The sequence below is a fragment of the Temnothorax curvispinosus genome, unplaced genomic scaffold, assembly GCF_003070985.1.
Source record: "Temnothorax curvispinosus isolate PA1 unplaced genomic scaffold, ASM307098v1 QBEX01005011.1, whole genome shotgun sequence".
In the NCBI taxonomy this organism is placed as follows: domain Eukaryota; kingdom Metazoa; phylum Arthropoda; class Insecta; order Hymenoptera; family Formicidae; genus Temnothorax; species Temnothorax curvispinosus.
The window spans coordinates 1293010-1307848 of NW_020214791.1; the positions used below are offsets into that span (position 1 = coordinate 1293010).

Consider the following 14839-nt stretch of genomic DNA (forward strand, 5'->3'; position numbering starts at 1 on the left):
CGCGCCGCGTCGCGAGATTAATGCCGGGAGTGTCGTGCGAAGGGTCGAAAATATCGCGCGATCATAACCGACGCGATCTTATCGTCGATTTTCGTGAACGTGGTGAGTGAGTAGTGAGTGCGCCAACCGGCCAACGGAGAAGGACCTGGCGAATCGTGGAGAGGAGGAGGAGGCCTGGGAGGCATCGGGCCCCGACGGAGCAACCTTGGGGTAAGCGTTCGTTCTTATTTTTAAAATTAATAGTTCTTTTCTATTTATTCGCGTCGATTTATCTCGGATAAGCAAGAAATAATTTGAGAAACCGAATGTTTATCTAAAATTTTATAAAAGTTTATTCTCATAAAGGTTTTTCTCAGGAAATAAGTAGATAAATTATATATTAGTAAATCTAATTAAAAGACGACGTAGAAGTGTGTAAAAATTATTTTTTTAAACATTGATTATTTTGAGCGTCTATTTAATATGAATATTTCATTTTTGTGTTACAGAATTATCGGAGCTATACGTGGCTGACTAACTCCGCCCGTTGCGCATCGGTCGGTGAGTAACTTTTTTATAATAGGGTGATGGTGATGGATCATAAAATCGGCATGTTATATTAATAATAGTTATATTAATAGTTAGTTAGACTAAACTTCTCGTGCGAACTTTTTTGGACAACTACGTGTAGCTATTGTTAGGAAGCTATTGTTGTAAACGCTCGGAAATATACCTTTTTGTTTATATTTAGTGCTCATGGTTTAAATTTTCCACCAATCCATGCAGCCAGTAAAATATCGGTTCGGTTCCGGTTTCGGTCCATTAAAATACTTAATAAAGATTTCGGTTTCTGTTTCAGTTTTCTAGCTAACAAAAGTATCGATATTGCGCAAATTACAGTCATTTCGGTTCCGGTTTATTAAAATTTTTTTATTTGAAATTTGTATTAAATTAAATTATTTACATATTATCAGCTTTTTATTTAATGATTTACTTTTAATACGTAATTATGATAATAATTGTATCAATAATTATGTGTAAATCATTAATGGACTTTAATTTAAAATTATAGATCTATTTTTCACATATATTTTGTATTTTGACAATTAGTAGTCCTGAGTGATGAGGAGGGGAGGGAAGTGGCTGACCACTTTTATTTACATAAATTACAAAAATATTTTTTAGGCTCTAGTAGAATCTATCCATTTCCGATCCTATATCCTTTTCAAGGCAATAGATTATAATATATGCGCAACTTACAGTTTTTTTCCGGTTCCGTTTTGTTAAAATTTTCTTGAAATTTTTATTAAATTAAATTATTTACATATGCATACTGCGTGTGCCACTGTAAAGTTGGCACCTCCATTTTCAAAAATCGTCTGAATGTATCTTTTCCAGAAGAAACCTTTCCCCAACTTTTTTTTCTTTATTTTAATGAATTTTTGACTCAATATGTTCCGTACAGAACATTGTCAGCTTTTTTTATCCGCGGTTCTATAGTACGGGTAATGCTCAATGATATACGAATAGATGCCATTCAATACTGAATAAAGGTTTCGGTTTTCTAGCTAACAAAAGTATCGGAATTGGGCAAATTATACAGTCTTTTCGGTATTGATTTAAAAAAATTTGTTTATTTGAAATTTGTATTAAATTAAATTATTTACATTTAGATTTATATTTAGAATCGGTACTTTATTTGCCCCAAGGGGCCTTAAAGGGCGTTTTTAAGGAACGTACCCAAATTTTTACATATTCTCTATTCCCATAAAAGAAACACCTGGCCATTGTGCGACCTCACAAATTAACACCCACCCTCCCTTTCCCTTTATATATTTCTAGGACCTAAACCGAACGAAAATATCGGTTCGGTTCCGGTTTCGGTCCATTAAAATACTTATTTATAAAGGTTTCGTTTTCGATTTCGGTTTTGTAGCTAATAAAAGTATCGGTATTACGCAAATTAGTTTTTTTGGTTCCGATTTATTAAAATTTTCTTAATGAAATTTTTATTAAATTGAATTGTTTATATAATAAGTGATGATATTTCGACGTATAGATGTTACTTCATTGTTTTCTATGTTTTCATCTTCGGGACTTAATTTTTTTAAGATGTAATGATTTTTAACGGTACCGGTTTCGATTCCAGTCCTATTGGTTTTACAAAATTTCCATACGGTTTTTGTTTCAGAGACAATGCGTTTTCATTATTTTAATTATTTTTAATTATTTTCATAACTTGATTTACACGATGCAACACAAATAAAATATTTTATAAAATTATTTATTTAATAATTCTAGTTATTCACCAATCAATTCCGATTATTATGATGTAATGGTATCAAAATATTAAATATGCAAACAATTAATTATATAATGTAATAAAAAAAATTTACTCACCAGCCGTTGTTTCGTCGCAGTCGGTTGGTTCCGCCACTGCTTCAACACCACACGGCTAACCATATTCCTGATGTTGTCACTTACGACAGTCCATCGATCTCACATGGCACTTCTAAATTTCACAAACACGTTATACTTTCACAAGTGCAAAGTACGATTATTCCGATCGAATGATTCTGATGACGAGCGCGAAATAAAATTTTACGAGACGGTTTTGTCGAAAAAATTCGACGTTGGTTCGACGGGACGCCGCATATTTTTTCGAGAGAAAACGACGTCGCGTTTTACGGCGCTGGTTTTGATTTTTTGCACAGTCTTTTCTTCTCGTCTTCCCAGTATTTGGCGAACACGAAGCAGTTCAGATTTTCTGTGCTTTTATCTAAATCTGACTGATAGCTTGCGATCATTACATTTTATTTTTTCGAAATAATATAATTTGACCCAAGTTTATGACCAATGGCAAAAGTGGTTTTCAAAAACTCAAATGATAACTTAAAAAATAGAAAATTACAATAATATCATTTATCTAAATTATTCTAATACACTCTTAAGCATGTGTCGCCAAAAATTGGAGGTACACGTTGAAATAAAAACCCTACGTAATTACGAGGGACATAATTACCACCAAAAATAGAAGGGAAGATGGTACCTCGAAGTCAGGAAGTACATTACGTATCTCCAATTTTTGGCGATACATGCTTACCGCATAATGTACTCTTAAGCATGTGTCGCCAAAAATTGGAGGTACACGTTGAAATAAAAATTTAACCCCGAAACAACCCTTTAATTGATTCAACTCAAGAGAAAAATGTTGAGAAAAATTTAAATATATCGTATCGCGGATATAATTCGTATAGCGTATAAACTCTAAGAATAAACTCTTAAAATACGCGCATTTTGATTATTGAGCTACAACCCCTTTGCAAGAAAACCATCCCATCTTCCTGGCTTAAGAGAGAACTGTACTTAAAATAAATAAAATTATTTTACGACTAAATATTGTTTACTAAATTTTGAACACTAAAATAAAAAGAAAGAGTACTTCACTCTTGAGACTGTTAGGGATCGGGGGTAGTTTTCCATCAAACGGCTAGGGTACAAAATTTGAAACTTCATATTTTTGTGATACAAATTATCCTGAATCGAGTTTACAAGTAGCAATTGATTCTGCTGATGAGAACGAGTACTTTACTCTTGAGACTAATAGGACTGAGTTCTATTAGGAGCTGTTTGAAGCAGAAGGGATGAATATATTAAGTTTATTTGTATGGTACAAATTAGTACAAATTCAGTCCTTCAAATTTTTGTATTTAATTTTCTTTTTTTTTTCTTGTGGTCTTTCTAGCTTAATGCTAAGGTAGCACCGCCACGATTTTCTCCGAAATGGTACAGGATACAAAATTGTTATTAGTGGTACAAAATAGTACAAAATGGGTACTAAATATTCTGATAGGTCCGGTTTGATTCTGCCAATTTGGTCCTGCTAGCTTAGAAGAGATGCTGAATCGCGAGTTTCGAAACGAATCTGGCAACGGCACAAAAATATCCGAGTGATCGTTTGGACCTCACGAAAGAAGGATTTCTTTGGGAGCGTTCCAGGACTTCGGACAAGCGCAACGGGTTCTTTCGACATGTGCGAAATTGGAATTACGCGGTATATCTATCCGGTGATTAAGACCCCCGGAAAAAAATCTCATGTGAAACCTATCGATGTTGCAAGTGCGTGACGTGCTGTCTATGATCTCGTTAACGATAGAAGAAAGAGGTGGTAACGTAGCTCGGTTGGCGCTGTCGGAGATAAATTAGTAGATGGCTCAGATATACGCGCGCGCGCGCGTACGGTAGATTGGTTCTGGAACTACGAAGTGAACGCGTATAGCACCCACTATTATAAATTAAAGCACGGTGTTAATATCCTGCACGATGTGCTATTCTGTTTTCATCTTATCTAAAACTTTCATATAATAAAATTTAGAGATTTAGAGCAAATGAAGCTTACGTTGCTGCGTAATCTAATAAATGTTGAAATTTTGGTAAAATAATAGATATCTTAACAGTTGTATATACCAATGAGAAAATCGTGCGCGACTTACAGAGCTATTTCAGCCATTAAATATCTCACAAGTTCTCGATTAATTTAGTGAGTGCTATCCGCGCGGATAAAAAAACATGATGATTAATCAGCTCATTCCATTTCATTTCGAAATGTTCTATTATCTGTTTTTATATCGAACGTTACGATAAGGAACATTCGTAACTAGCTCTGAAAACGGTATAGCTCTGAGATAGTATATTTAACAAGAGATACGACTTTTTGACAGAAAAAAAAATTTTCGTCAATTTTTATAGTTTGCCGATCAATAGCGTTACCTCACAAAATAAATTGACAATATATATCTCTCCGCGCTTCTCTTTTAACTACAATCGCATGAATTTGATTAATAATAATATTATTAATGTGATATCATTTAATGTTTTCGTAAGACCTTTAGTGAGGCAAGCAAATAAACGCTCGTTCTAAGAATTGTATTATACTGACGATGAGTCATCATATCGTCGTGGCTATTATATACATATGCTAAAGATACTAGATAAAGAGAGATATAATTAAAACAGTTCTTTTATCTATTTCTTTTGCTATATAATCTATTTTCCTTTCTATAAGGAAGCAAATAAAGAAAAAAATTTACTTAACTACTAAAAGAGATCAGTGCTCTTAATTGGAATAAGAGGGTTTTAGAAATTTTAACGTTCCGGTACTTTGCTTAAAATTGTCCTTGTCTCTAATCTGAGGAAATTCTCAGTTCGATATAACCCCGGAAAGCGACGGAATGTAGCGCCCGGAAAGTATACTTAAGTTCCAATTAAGTGCAAGCCAGCGAAGGCTAAGCAAGCATGAAGAAACTCGGTTTGCCCCACCCCCCGTGTTGGGGATACCTTTGGTCCTCGCACCTCTGGTATCGACTCCAAAGCGGGACCGGTGATGGTGGAGCGTCGCCTACTGTAATCCTTAATTGGTCCGCGTGATTCATTCGGTCCATTCATCGTAACTAAACTGCTCTTCGAAGGAGGGCCGTCTTCGCCTCCGGCGACAGAGCGTCTTGGATATCTCTCCTCCATTCCCCGCTCTTTCGTCCCATGTCCTTTGCTGTCTCTCCTGCTGCCTCTATTTCCGTTTCTCTCTTTCTCCTGCTCAATCTTAGTTACACGAAATACCACCACGACGTTCTACGGTAGCTTGTCTCACCGCCTGCCGTTATAACGTTAAATCAGATAAACAAACGCGGTCTTAACTCCGCCTGACATAATCAGTCGTTCAGATTTAGTGAGAGAGAGAGAAACAGTAAGAGAAACAGAGAAAGATCGGTACGGGACAGTGACGAAAGATACGAAGAAGGAGATGAAGGTAACAAAGAAACGGCTAGAATAAAACTACAACTTCCGATCTTCAAAATAGCAAATAATGTCGCAAAATAATTTTATACAAAAGTATTTCTTATGCTTTTTTTAATTCATAAAAACTTAATCGTAATAAGAGAGTTTCTTTTAACATTTTATTACTACGTTTTTGGTATATGGTTCCTGGTATAAAATATTATTAAAAATTATTAACTATAAAGGATCACTATTTCCGTATCTGGAAGTTAATCATACAAGCATGTTGTAAAGGCGCGAGCAGGGATGTTAAAACGCGATTGGCCTCGTTGTCGGTTGCATGAATCGACGAGGGAAGCCCGGTAGGATCATCCGAGGATGACGTCCCGGAGAGAGAGACGATGATTGTTCGGATCAGAAGAAGCACGAGGAAAAGGGTGCGCCCTGCGGGTCCTGTTCGGGCGGATATTATTACGAGACTCTGCGTGTTCCCCGTTCCGCCACGTACGTGTGGACGACATTCGCACGATGACGACGAGGACGAAGATTACCCACTTTTCTACGGTCGCACGTCCCCTCGAACCTCGTTATTTCAAGAATCCGAGTTACTTAGGGTCGAATGGAGAGATCGCTGTCTCGTTACCGATTATTTGACTGGTCGTATAGAATCCTATTCCCATTTCCGTGAAAAAGCAAAAGAAGAAAGACAAAGTGCAAAAAGTAACGAAAAAGTGTGTTTGGAAATTGCGACGTAACATAACATTAAATAATTATTCTCATCAGCGAAAATGCGTTAATTTATGATTTGCGCCAAGCATTAAGCTTGTTGGATTTATTGTGTGTGTGTTGGTGATATTAAATTTCCGGTAGCAATTATCATAATTACTATCGCTGTACACTTTAACCTTATAGATATATTATTACAGAAAATAATTTACTTCATTAATATTTAGTCCAGTTTAGGTTTTATTATATAGGCAAATGTATGCATTAAAATCATTTAAATATTTCATATTTAATTGAATAGTTAATATTTAATATTAATATCAATTTAAATATTTTATGCACAATTACTTTTATATTAAGCCGATTTAGAAACAGAAAATACAATAGTTTTAGTCAGATGCGATTTCGAAATATACGTACACGAAATAATTGAATTTCAGGTACAGTTTGAATTTTCGATGAGAATATTCGTCGACTACCGAATTCGAATCGTCAAACCGTATCCCACCTTCTGTTATTTATAATTCGTGTGCACGCAGTGCACGCATTTAGACGCGGAACGGAATGAATGAAATACCAGTTACGAATACAAGGATAGAATTTACTCACCAGTCGATGCGTGCGTCGTCGTCGTTGCTTTCTCCGTGCCATGGCCCGGTTGCTCCAGGTTGCTCCAAGACTCGCACTGATGGAACGCTCCGTCATTCACTCACAAAGTCTCGATCGAGAAAATGTCACTGATCCCGCGCGTTAATTAATGTTTTTTCATCGTTCATCACTTTGACAATCCTCGACAATTGCGTGTTCCGGCCGAATAATTACGAAGACGCCGCGGCAACTTTATACTAATACGCAGACCGTTTCTTCGTAATGTTGCGGTATCATTTGCACTCTTGATGAAAATCACACACGCGCTGCGCTGCCAATATTTATTACGCACGAGATGTGTTTAGAACGAGCAAACAACACGCGAAAAAACGATCGTTTGCTATTTATTAGTCCAGCACGCGACGCGTTCCGTCCGATGGCCAACTATGAAGACGCCACGGCAACTTGACGCACACCATTTCTTCGTGATGCTGCAATATCACTCCCGCATTTATTTGACAGAAATAACGCTTGCTCTGCCGGCAACGATATATTGTAACATGATGATCGTCCGATTCTTCGTTATAATCTGTACACGTGTCTCCGGCGCGAAACAAACAACTTAAAAAACGTCGTGCGATCACCGCGGAGTACTCCGATAACGACTCCAACTTAATAATCGCGATTAACTGAAATCGATGCTCGTAATCGACCTTCGTTGCTTTGTTCTAATAATCTGATTATTAATCTATTATTACCATTATTCGTTATATTTCGCGACAGAGCTTCGGGGATTTCATACGGGGTATTTTTCGTACGTATAGCTAAGTAATTGCTGGCTGCTCGGCAATATTCGGTCAGTATGCCTCGCCTCGTGAGATACAATTCGGAATTATTAAAGACACGTCACGCAAAGCCGTACTTATTTCGTCTTGACTAACGCGATCGTCGCACGATAGTTTTCTAAAATCTTACGAAGAGATTCGTTCCACGTTTCCAGCGAGAAATGTAACTTGGTTTAATTTTAATAGATGCTTATTGCTTATCTCTATCACATATTTATTACTTCATTATTATTCGTTATATCTCGCGATAGACCTTCGGGAAAATCGAATAACCATATTTTTCGCGCATATAACTAAATAATTACTGGCTGCTCGGCAATATTAGGTCAGTGTGCTTCGCGAGATACAATTTGAAAATATTAAGCGCGCGCGTGAGTCACGCAACCTTTTTTGACTCGGGTAGGTAGTCGTACGACCAGTACTCCGGAATCTCGCCTGCCTTCTCTCCGCCGCGTTTTCGGTATATTACGTTTATTTAAAACAATTACTGTGAGCGAACAAGTATCGGGAGTGTCGAATCGGATGACGGCGAGAAGCAGCAAGCAGCGAGGAGGCAGGCTTCGATACCGGGCCAACAGCGGTGCGCCGACGGATGAGTGAACGCATTTATCACATACAATGGTCTTCATATGGTAACATGTTTCGAGTTACGAGTCGTGTGTATTCTTGCCTCGAAAACTAAACGAATTGTCGAAAAATTGATAATATATAGCGAAGTTGAACGGAGGTCTGGCAGCAATATCTGAAATTATTTATTAACCCGGGAACGGTCACCTGAAGTGATTTTTACACCTCAATGTCAAAAAAAAGAGGCTCACATCACAGCAATTTTAATATGCCTTTTTCATCTTTTAAATATTTTTTCGGTTTCTCCTTATTTTTTTCCAGAAAATATCGTGAATAAATCTGTGTACTTACTGTCCTCAAATACTAATAAATTATAGAAAAATATGCAATATGTAATTAATATCTAATAATTTCTTTTAATTGGAAGGTAAAAAATATTTCAAAATATTTAAATGTGACCATTTATACAAAAAAGAATTAAGTTTCCGGGGTTTAACATCATTCATCAAACAAGTGTTACGTGTTGCAAGGTTGCAACATTTTTTTTTTAAACGACCAATAGCTTGACGACCAATTTCGTAGCTTCTACGTTTCTCACGGAATTTTAATATAAAGATTCTCTAAAGTAACATACATACATGTTTGCGAAGAGACTGCCTATTGTAATTTAAAATCAGGAAGGATGATAAATATAGAAAACGGAAATGTCGATTATGAGACGCTGCTATGATAGGTTTCAAATTTACATATTTGTAAATCGCTTCGTTTAAATCTGAACCCGATTCTTAAGGATGATAGGATAATGACACCTCGCTGATGCATATGTAAATTGAAACGAAGCTCTGACTGACATCGAGAGACTGGTCTCGCCTTGGCATGTTGATCGAAACGAGATTATGCTGCAGTTGCTATATAGGTATAACGTATAACATGCATAACCGTGATTTTCCAATGGAAGATACAACGCATTGATCGAAATAAGATTGTGATTAAGTGGACGCGGTTATCCATATGTTATGACTATTGATCGAAAATATCGTTAATTGTTTATTGACATAACTAAAAGAATAACGCTTGCAATGTAAAGGATAAAAATACGGGATAAAGTATTCATATAAGAAAAAAGTTACATTTCAAATAGATTTCCGACAAAAATTCTTTCTATACTCTCCATGCACTCCGCGATATCACGCCTTTATTTCCATACGCTGTCTGACTTTACGTATATCCCGCCTTCCTCTATTCTCCTCATTCAAAGGTCGTCGTTTTATACATTGGACCATCTCTGACTCTTTCGTGGATCAGCTCTCCTTTCCGATCTTTCTAGGTATCTCGAAGAGGAATAAGAGGTACGGAACGGAGGCCTCGAACTCACGTCTCCTCTCGCGCTCAACCGAACGAACTATCCGCCTTCTTTGCCCGCGCCCTCCATTCTCTTCTTGACTGCATTTTTGTCCCTTATTAGATATTCTATTTTATTGAACGAAGCCTTCGTTCCTTCCTTCCTGCCTTCTTAGCGTTCCCACTTGCAGCCTTTCGCTTTGCCGTCGACTATACGCGCGAGGATACGTCCCTCCCTTCCTGTGGGAATCTATCTACCCTATCTTCTTCTCAATCACCCTCCTCTCCTCCCTGCTACCGGTACCATCCGCCAGAAACGCCTGCCCCTCTTTTTTGACGACGTGCCTTTCGTCCGCGACATCGTTTTATTCCGCGTCTCGAATTTCAAACGTTATTATTCATCCTTCCGCGAAACTCCTTCGCGAATCTTAGATCTTCGTCGTCGAGTATTTCCGGTTAGGCGCGCGCCCGGATATCATTCTTCTTTTTCTTCTACCTTTCGACTTTCGCGGCGTTACGTAGGAGCTGCACGTTGATTCTGCTTCTCGCAAGGGAAACGGAAAGTTGAAACGACGATGGGATGGTTACGATGACCGAGGGAGAATGGAGAATGTAAGATAGACGAGAGTGAGGAAAGAATTTTCTCCGTATTTTCAAAAGAGGTCGAAACCGTATTTTGATGCGGTAAAAGCTAAATTTTATTCCCATAAGATTCTATCGGGGAACAATAAGCTACCACATTGAATCGCACAATATGATCGTAACTTTGTAAATGGTCAAGTTATTTTTATTTATTAGCGATGATTGCTCGGTTAGCGGTGCATATACATCTAAAAATCCATATTTTAATTATAATTCAAAGCCCTTTCTCTCCAAAATGACGCTTCGAGAGACAAATAGCCACGTCTTTTGTTTAGCCACGTGACTTTATGAAGGGGTGATTATGCGGAGATTGGGGAGGAAGAAACGCGATTATTTGCCCGAAACGGAAGAAAAATTTTGCGCGTCGATGTAATTTGCTTTGTGGACGCTGACTGTTGTCCAAACGCCGAAATTACTTGTACCATTAAATCTGAGAAACTTGCTCGCTATCGAATTGATAAACAAATGGGGAGACTTTCGAGACGTTCGGTGTTATATCCGTTCAGCGAGAAATCTCTTCACGTGCGACTAATAACAACGTTCGCCTTTTCTTTCCTGAAAGCCCGGAAAACTCGGTAACTACAACCGTTCTACCGAAGAACTCTACGTTCTCGGATTTGGACTGTCACCGCTTCATACGACCGCGACGGCGCGGCGCATTTACTGACCGCGGTAGTACATGGAAAAGATCGTGACCAGCAAATGAAATAACCCAGGATCGTTTCTCTTTTTTCTTTCCTTATCCCGACCTGTCAACTATAACTCCGCAGACGTTCTACGCGAAGTCGTGACTCGATCTGCTCGAAACGATGGAAGTAGCATCTTGTAAACGTACTCGGAGCCAACGAGTTGAAATTAAATGGCTAAATATGATATTTAGAAATGGAAAAGAAAACATTTTTTATTTCGCTCGGAAGCGTAGTTTATTGATCAACTTATCCTATTTTTAGACATTATAATTGTTGGGAAGTATATCGTCAACTTTCGCATTTTTTTTATATCAGAGATATGTTAATGTTTATTCAAATGAAAAAGAAAATCTTACAAATAAGCAGCATATTTAAATGTATATGGCATCGTATGATAAGCACGAAAGCGGGATATAATTAATCTCCGCAGAATATCAGCATAAATCCCTTTCGCGTAAAACTCTTGCCGAAGTAATCGCGCTCTTTCTCGTTTCAAAGGGCACTATCAGCGGGTGAGATCCACGGAAAATAAATTCTTCTCGATTGAGAATCCGATCCTAACGATCTAATCACGCGATAACCACGAGCGCGATCCTTCTTCGCAGGGATAAGATCGAAAGAAAGATACATCAAACGACTCGTTAAGATACAAAAACGTTTTGTATCTTTTTTGAAATTTTTTCCATTGCGTTTTTTTATTACAACATTACCTACAGATACGTGTATACACACATAGGAAATCAATTGTGAGATAATCGCGAAATAAACGAATAAAAATATTGTCAATAACTTTTAACGAAAACAATGCGTATATTGACCTGTTTTTATGAAATTAAAGATATCGCACTACTGATTCCGATTAAATGCGATTGAAAAATTGTAGAAATAGCAGCCTTTTCCTTTTCTCGACCCTTAATTTTCGAGAACTCGCGCCGAGGGCGCCCTAAGAATCGCTTCGCGTCATCGATAACGTCCTAACATTCTCCGAATCCGGCAACGCGAACACGTACGAAACACGACGAAGAACGAGAGCCGTCGGGGCGCCCACACTGATGCACTCTCGCCGAAGCCAGAGCTATCCATCTTATACGCGCGTCTCTCTGAAGAGGTTTTATTCCGTGCCGTTCCCAACCCTCTGGCCCGTCTTTCTCCCGCGATAACGCCAGCCTTACAACTGATTGTGAGCGAGGGATGTCGCACCCTATTCGAACGTTCCTCCTACGTTTCGTTCGGGATCATCCGAGACAACTTAAATCTTCGACACCTTCCTCACGAGTTCACATCTCGATGCCCATCGATCGCTTTTGGCTGAACGTTACTATACCCGTGTTTGATCTTTCATGATTATACTTTATTGCGATTCTTTGTTGCAAGTATTGCTTTTTTACGTGCAGTTTAGATTTTTACGAAACATAATGCCCAAATAGACGGATATATTCTGCGAGTGAAATAAAAAACAGTCGATTCAGACAGCTGCGTTAATTCTCCGAATACATAGAACATATTTACAAGCGCGAGTTTTTGTGCCAAGTAATTTGATGCGCTGCGTTTGAAACAAATGGAAATGCTTTTACGTATTTTCTATTTGAGATTAAATCATGAAATTTATTGTGTGTAACGTTAAAAAAAGGACGACAGTAGTTATTCGATTAAATTTAATGTCTCCTCCGAAAGATAGCCCAGTTTCTCCGCACGTTTGGAATATAAAAATTCCTGTGATCGGGTGCTGGACTCGATACAGTAACGATGTTATTGACACGCGTGTAGTATTTCGGCCGTCATTAGAACTCTGACGCTTTTAGAAATACAGGTATTATTAGCGAGCCCTTGTAAGGGCCTAGTAAGGGCTCACGCGTCAATAACATCGGCAATAGCAGTATTGTTGATCACACAGTAAATGTAGATATTAAGAATTCATTTCCAATAAACACGCGACGTTTACTTGCATAAAATTATCGCTCGCATAAAAGTGGCAACGAGATTCGCTGATGATCAAATGTCATTTGCATACCATATAATCGCGTAACGAAACAAAAGTAATATCATTTAATTCAGTTATTTGAATAAAAAGCGACTGCAGACAAATATAACAGTAATATAATTCGAAGCGCTATGTTTAAGCTATGACTCAATAACGTTAAATCGATAATAACATGAATGGAAAATAATAATCATGCAAATACAGAATTATTCGGGTAAAATCCTGCAGGCTCTGTTTTCTTGGAAATTATATTGGAGAAACAGGAGAAAGAAATTCCCTTTTAATATTTTAAGCTTGTTTGATGATGTTAACCCGGAAACGGTCACTTAATTTAAATTCTTTTTTGCATAAATGGTCACCTTTAAATATTTTGAAATATTTTTTACCCTCCAATTAAAAGAAATTATTAGATATTAATTACATATTGCATATTTTTCTATAATTTATTAGTACTTGAGGACAGTAAGTAGGTACACAGATTTATTCACGATATTTTCTGAAAAAAAATAAGGAGAAACCGGAAAAATATTTAAAAGATGAAAAAGAACATTAAAATTGCTGTGACGTGAGCCTCTTTTTTTTCGACACTGAGGTGTAAAAATCACCTCAGGTGACCGTTCCCGGGTTAATGAATAATTTAAGATATTGCTACGAGACCTCCGTTCAACTCCGCTATATATTTTCAATTTTTCGACAATTCGTTTAGTTTTCGAGGCAAGAATACACACGACTCGTAACTCGAAACATGTTACCATATGAAGACCATTGTATGTGATAAATGCGTTCACTCACCCGTCGGCGCACCACTGTTGGCCCGGTATCGAAGCCCTGCCTCCTCGCTGCTCGCTGCTTCTCGCCGTCGGCGCCGACGCTCCGAACATGCACTCGCGCCGGATATCGATCGGAAAAACGCGGCTAATTACGATCCCGCGCGTTAATTAATACGATACAATGATCGCCCGTCGTGTGTAACACGGCACTCCCGGCGCATATTACACACGAGATCCGCACGGCACTTGAAACGCGCGTAATGACGACCGTCCGTTAGTCGAACGCGTAGCGACGGACGAAGAACTTCGAGGGTACGCGAAGACAACTTCATACCGACGCCGACGCCTCCGCGCGGCCGGAGCGGCCCACTTCAAGAGGCGAGCGAGCGCGCACCCGACCATTGTCCATCGTCAATCACTTAATTCTTAATTAATTCATCACACGACCGACTATCCGACACTCTCGAAACACTGTCGCGCGCGCATTACGCCGAATAATACGGAGTATTAACGAGTCCCGATAAGTAGATCGTTTCCCGTCGCCGCGGAGTCGACGCCACGCACGCCGATTGCCAGAGAAATTCGACTCGCGACCGTTCCCGTCGTCCCCGTCGACTTAATACTGCACGGCGATCGCCCATTCGCCGGACACGTAGCGGCGGATGAAAAACTTGGCAAAGGTACGCGAAGACAACTTCATGTCGACGCCGACGCCTCGCGCGGCCGGAGCGGTCCACTTCAGAAAGTGAGCGAGCGCGCCCCCGACCACTGTCGATCGTCAATCATCTAATTATCCTAATTAATCGTCACACGACCGGACCGCCGACACTCTCGAAACACTGTCGCGCGCGAATTACGTCGAATAAATAAGTACGAAGTAATCGATACGGAGTATTGACAGGTGCCGGTAAGTAGATCGTTTTCCATCGGCGCGTA

The 14839-nt window shown here is 38.7% G+C and overlaps 1 protein-coding gene and 1 long non-coding RNA gene across 6 annotated transcripts in view; both read right to left on the reverse strand.

Moving 5' to 3' along the window:
- The window catches only part of LOC112454353, a 5388-nt gene extending 2632 nt beyond the window's left edge, over positions 1–2756 (reverse strand). The window contains exon 1 of the long non-coding RNA XR_003040717.1: positions 2380–2756. This is a non-coding gene — a long non-coding RNA (uncharacterized LOC112454353). The remainder of the gene's footprint in view (positions 1–2379) is intronic.
- Positions 1–14839, reverse strand: part of LOC112454350 (teneurin-m) — a 516441-nt gene that overhangs the window by 203489 nt on the left and 298113 nt on the right. The window lies entirely within an intron of this gene.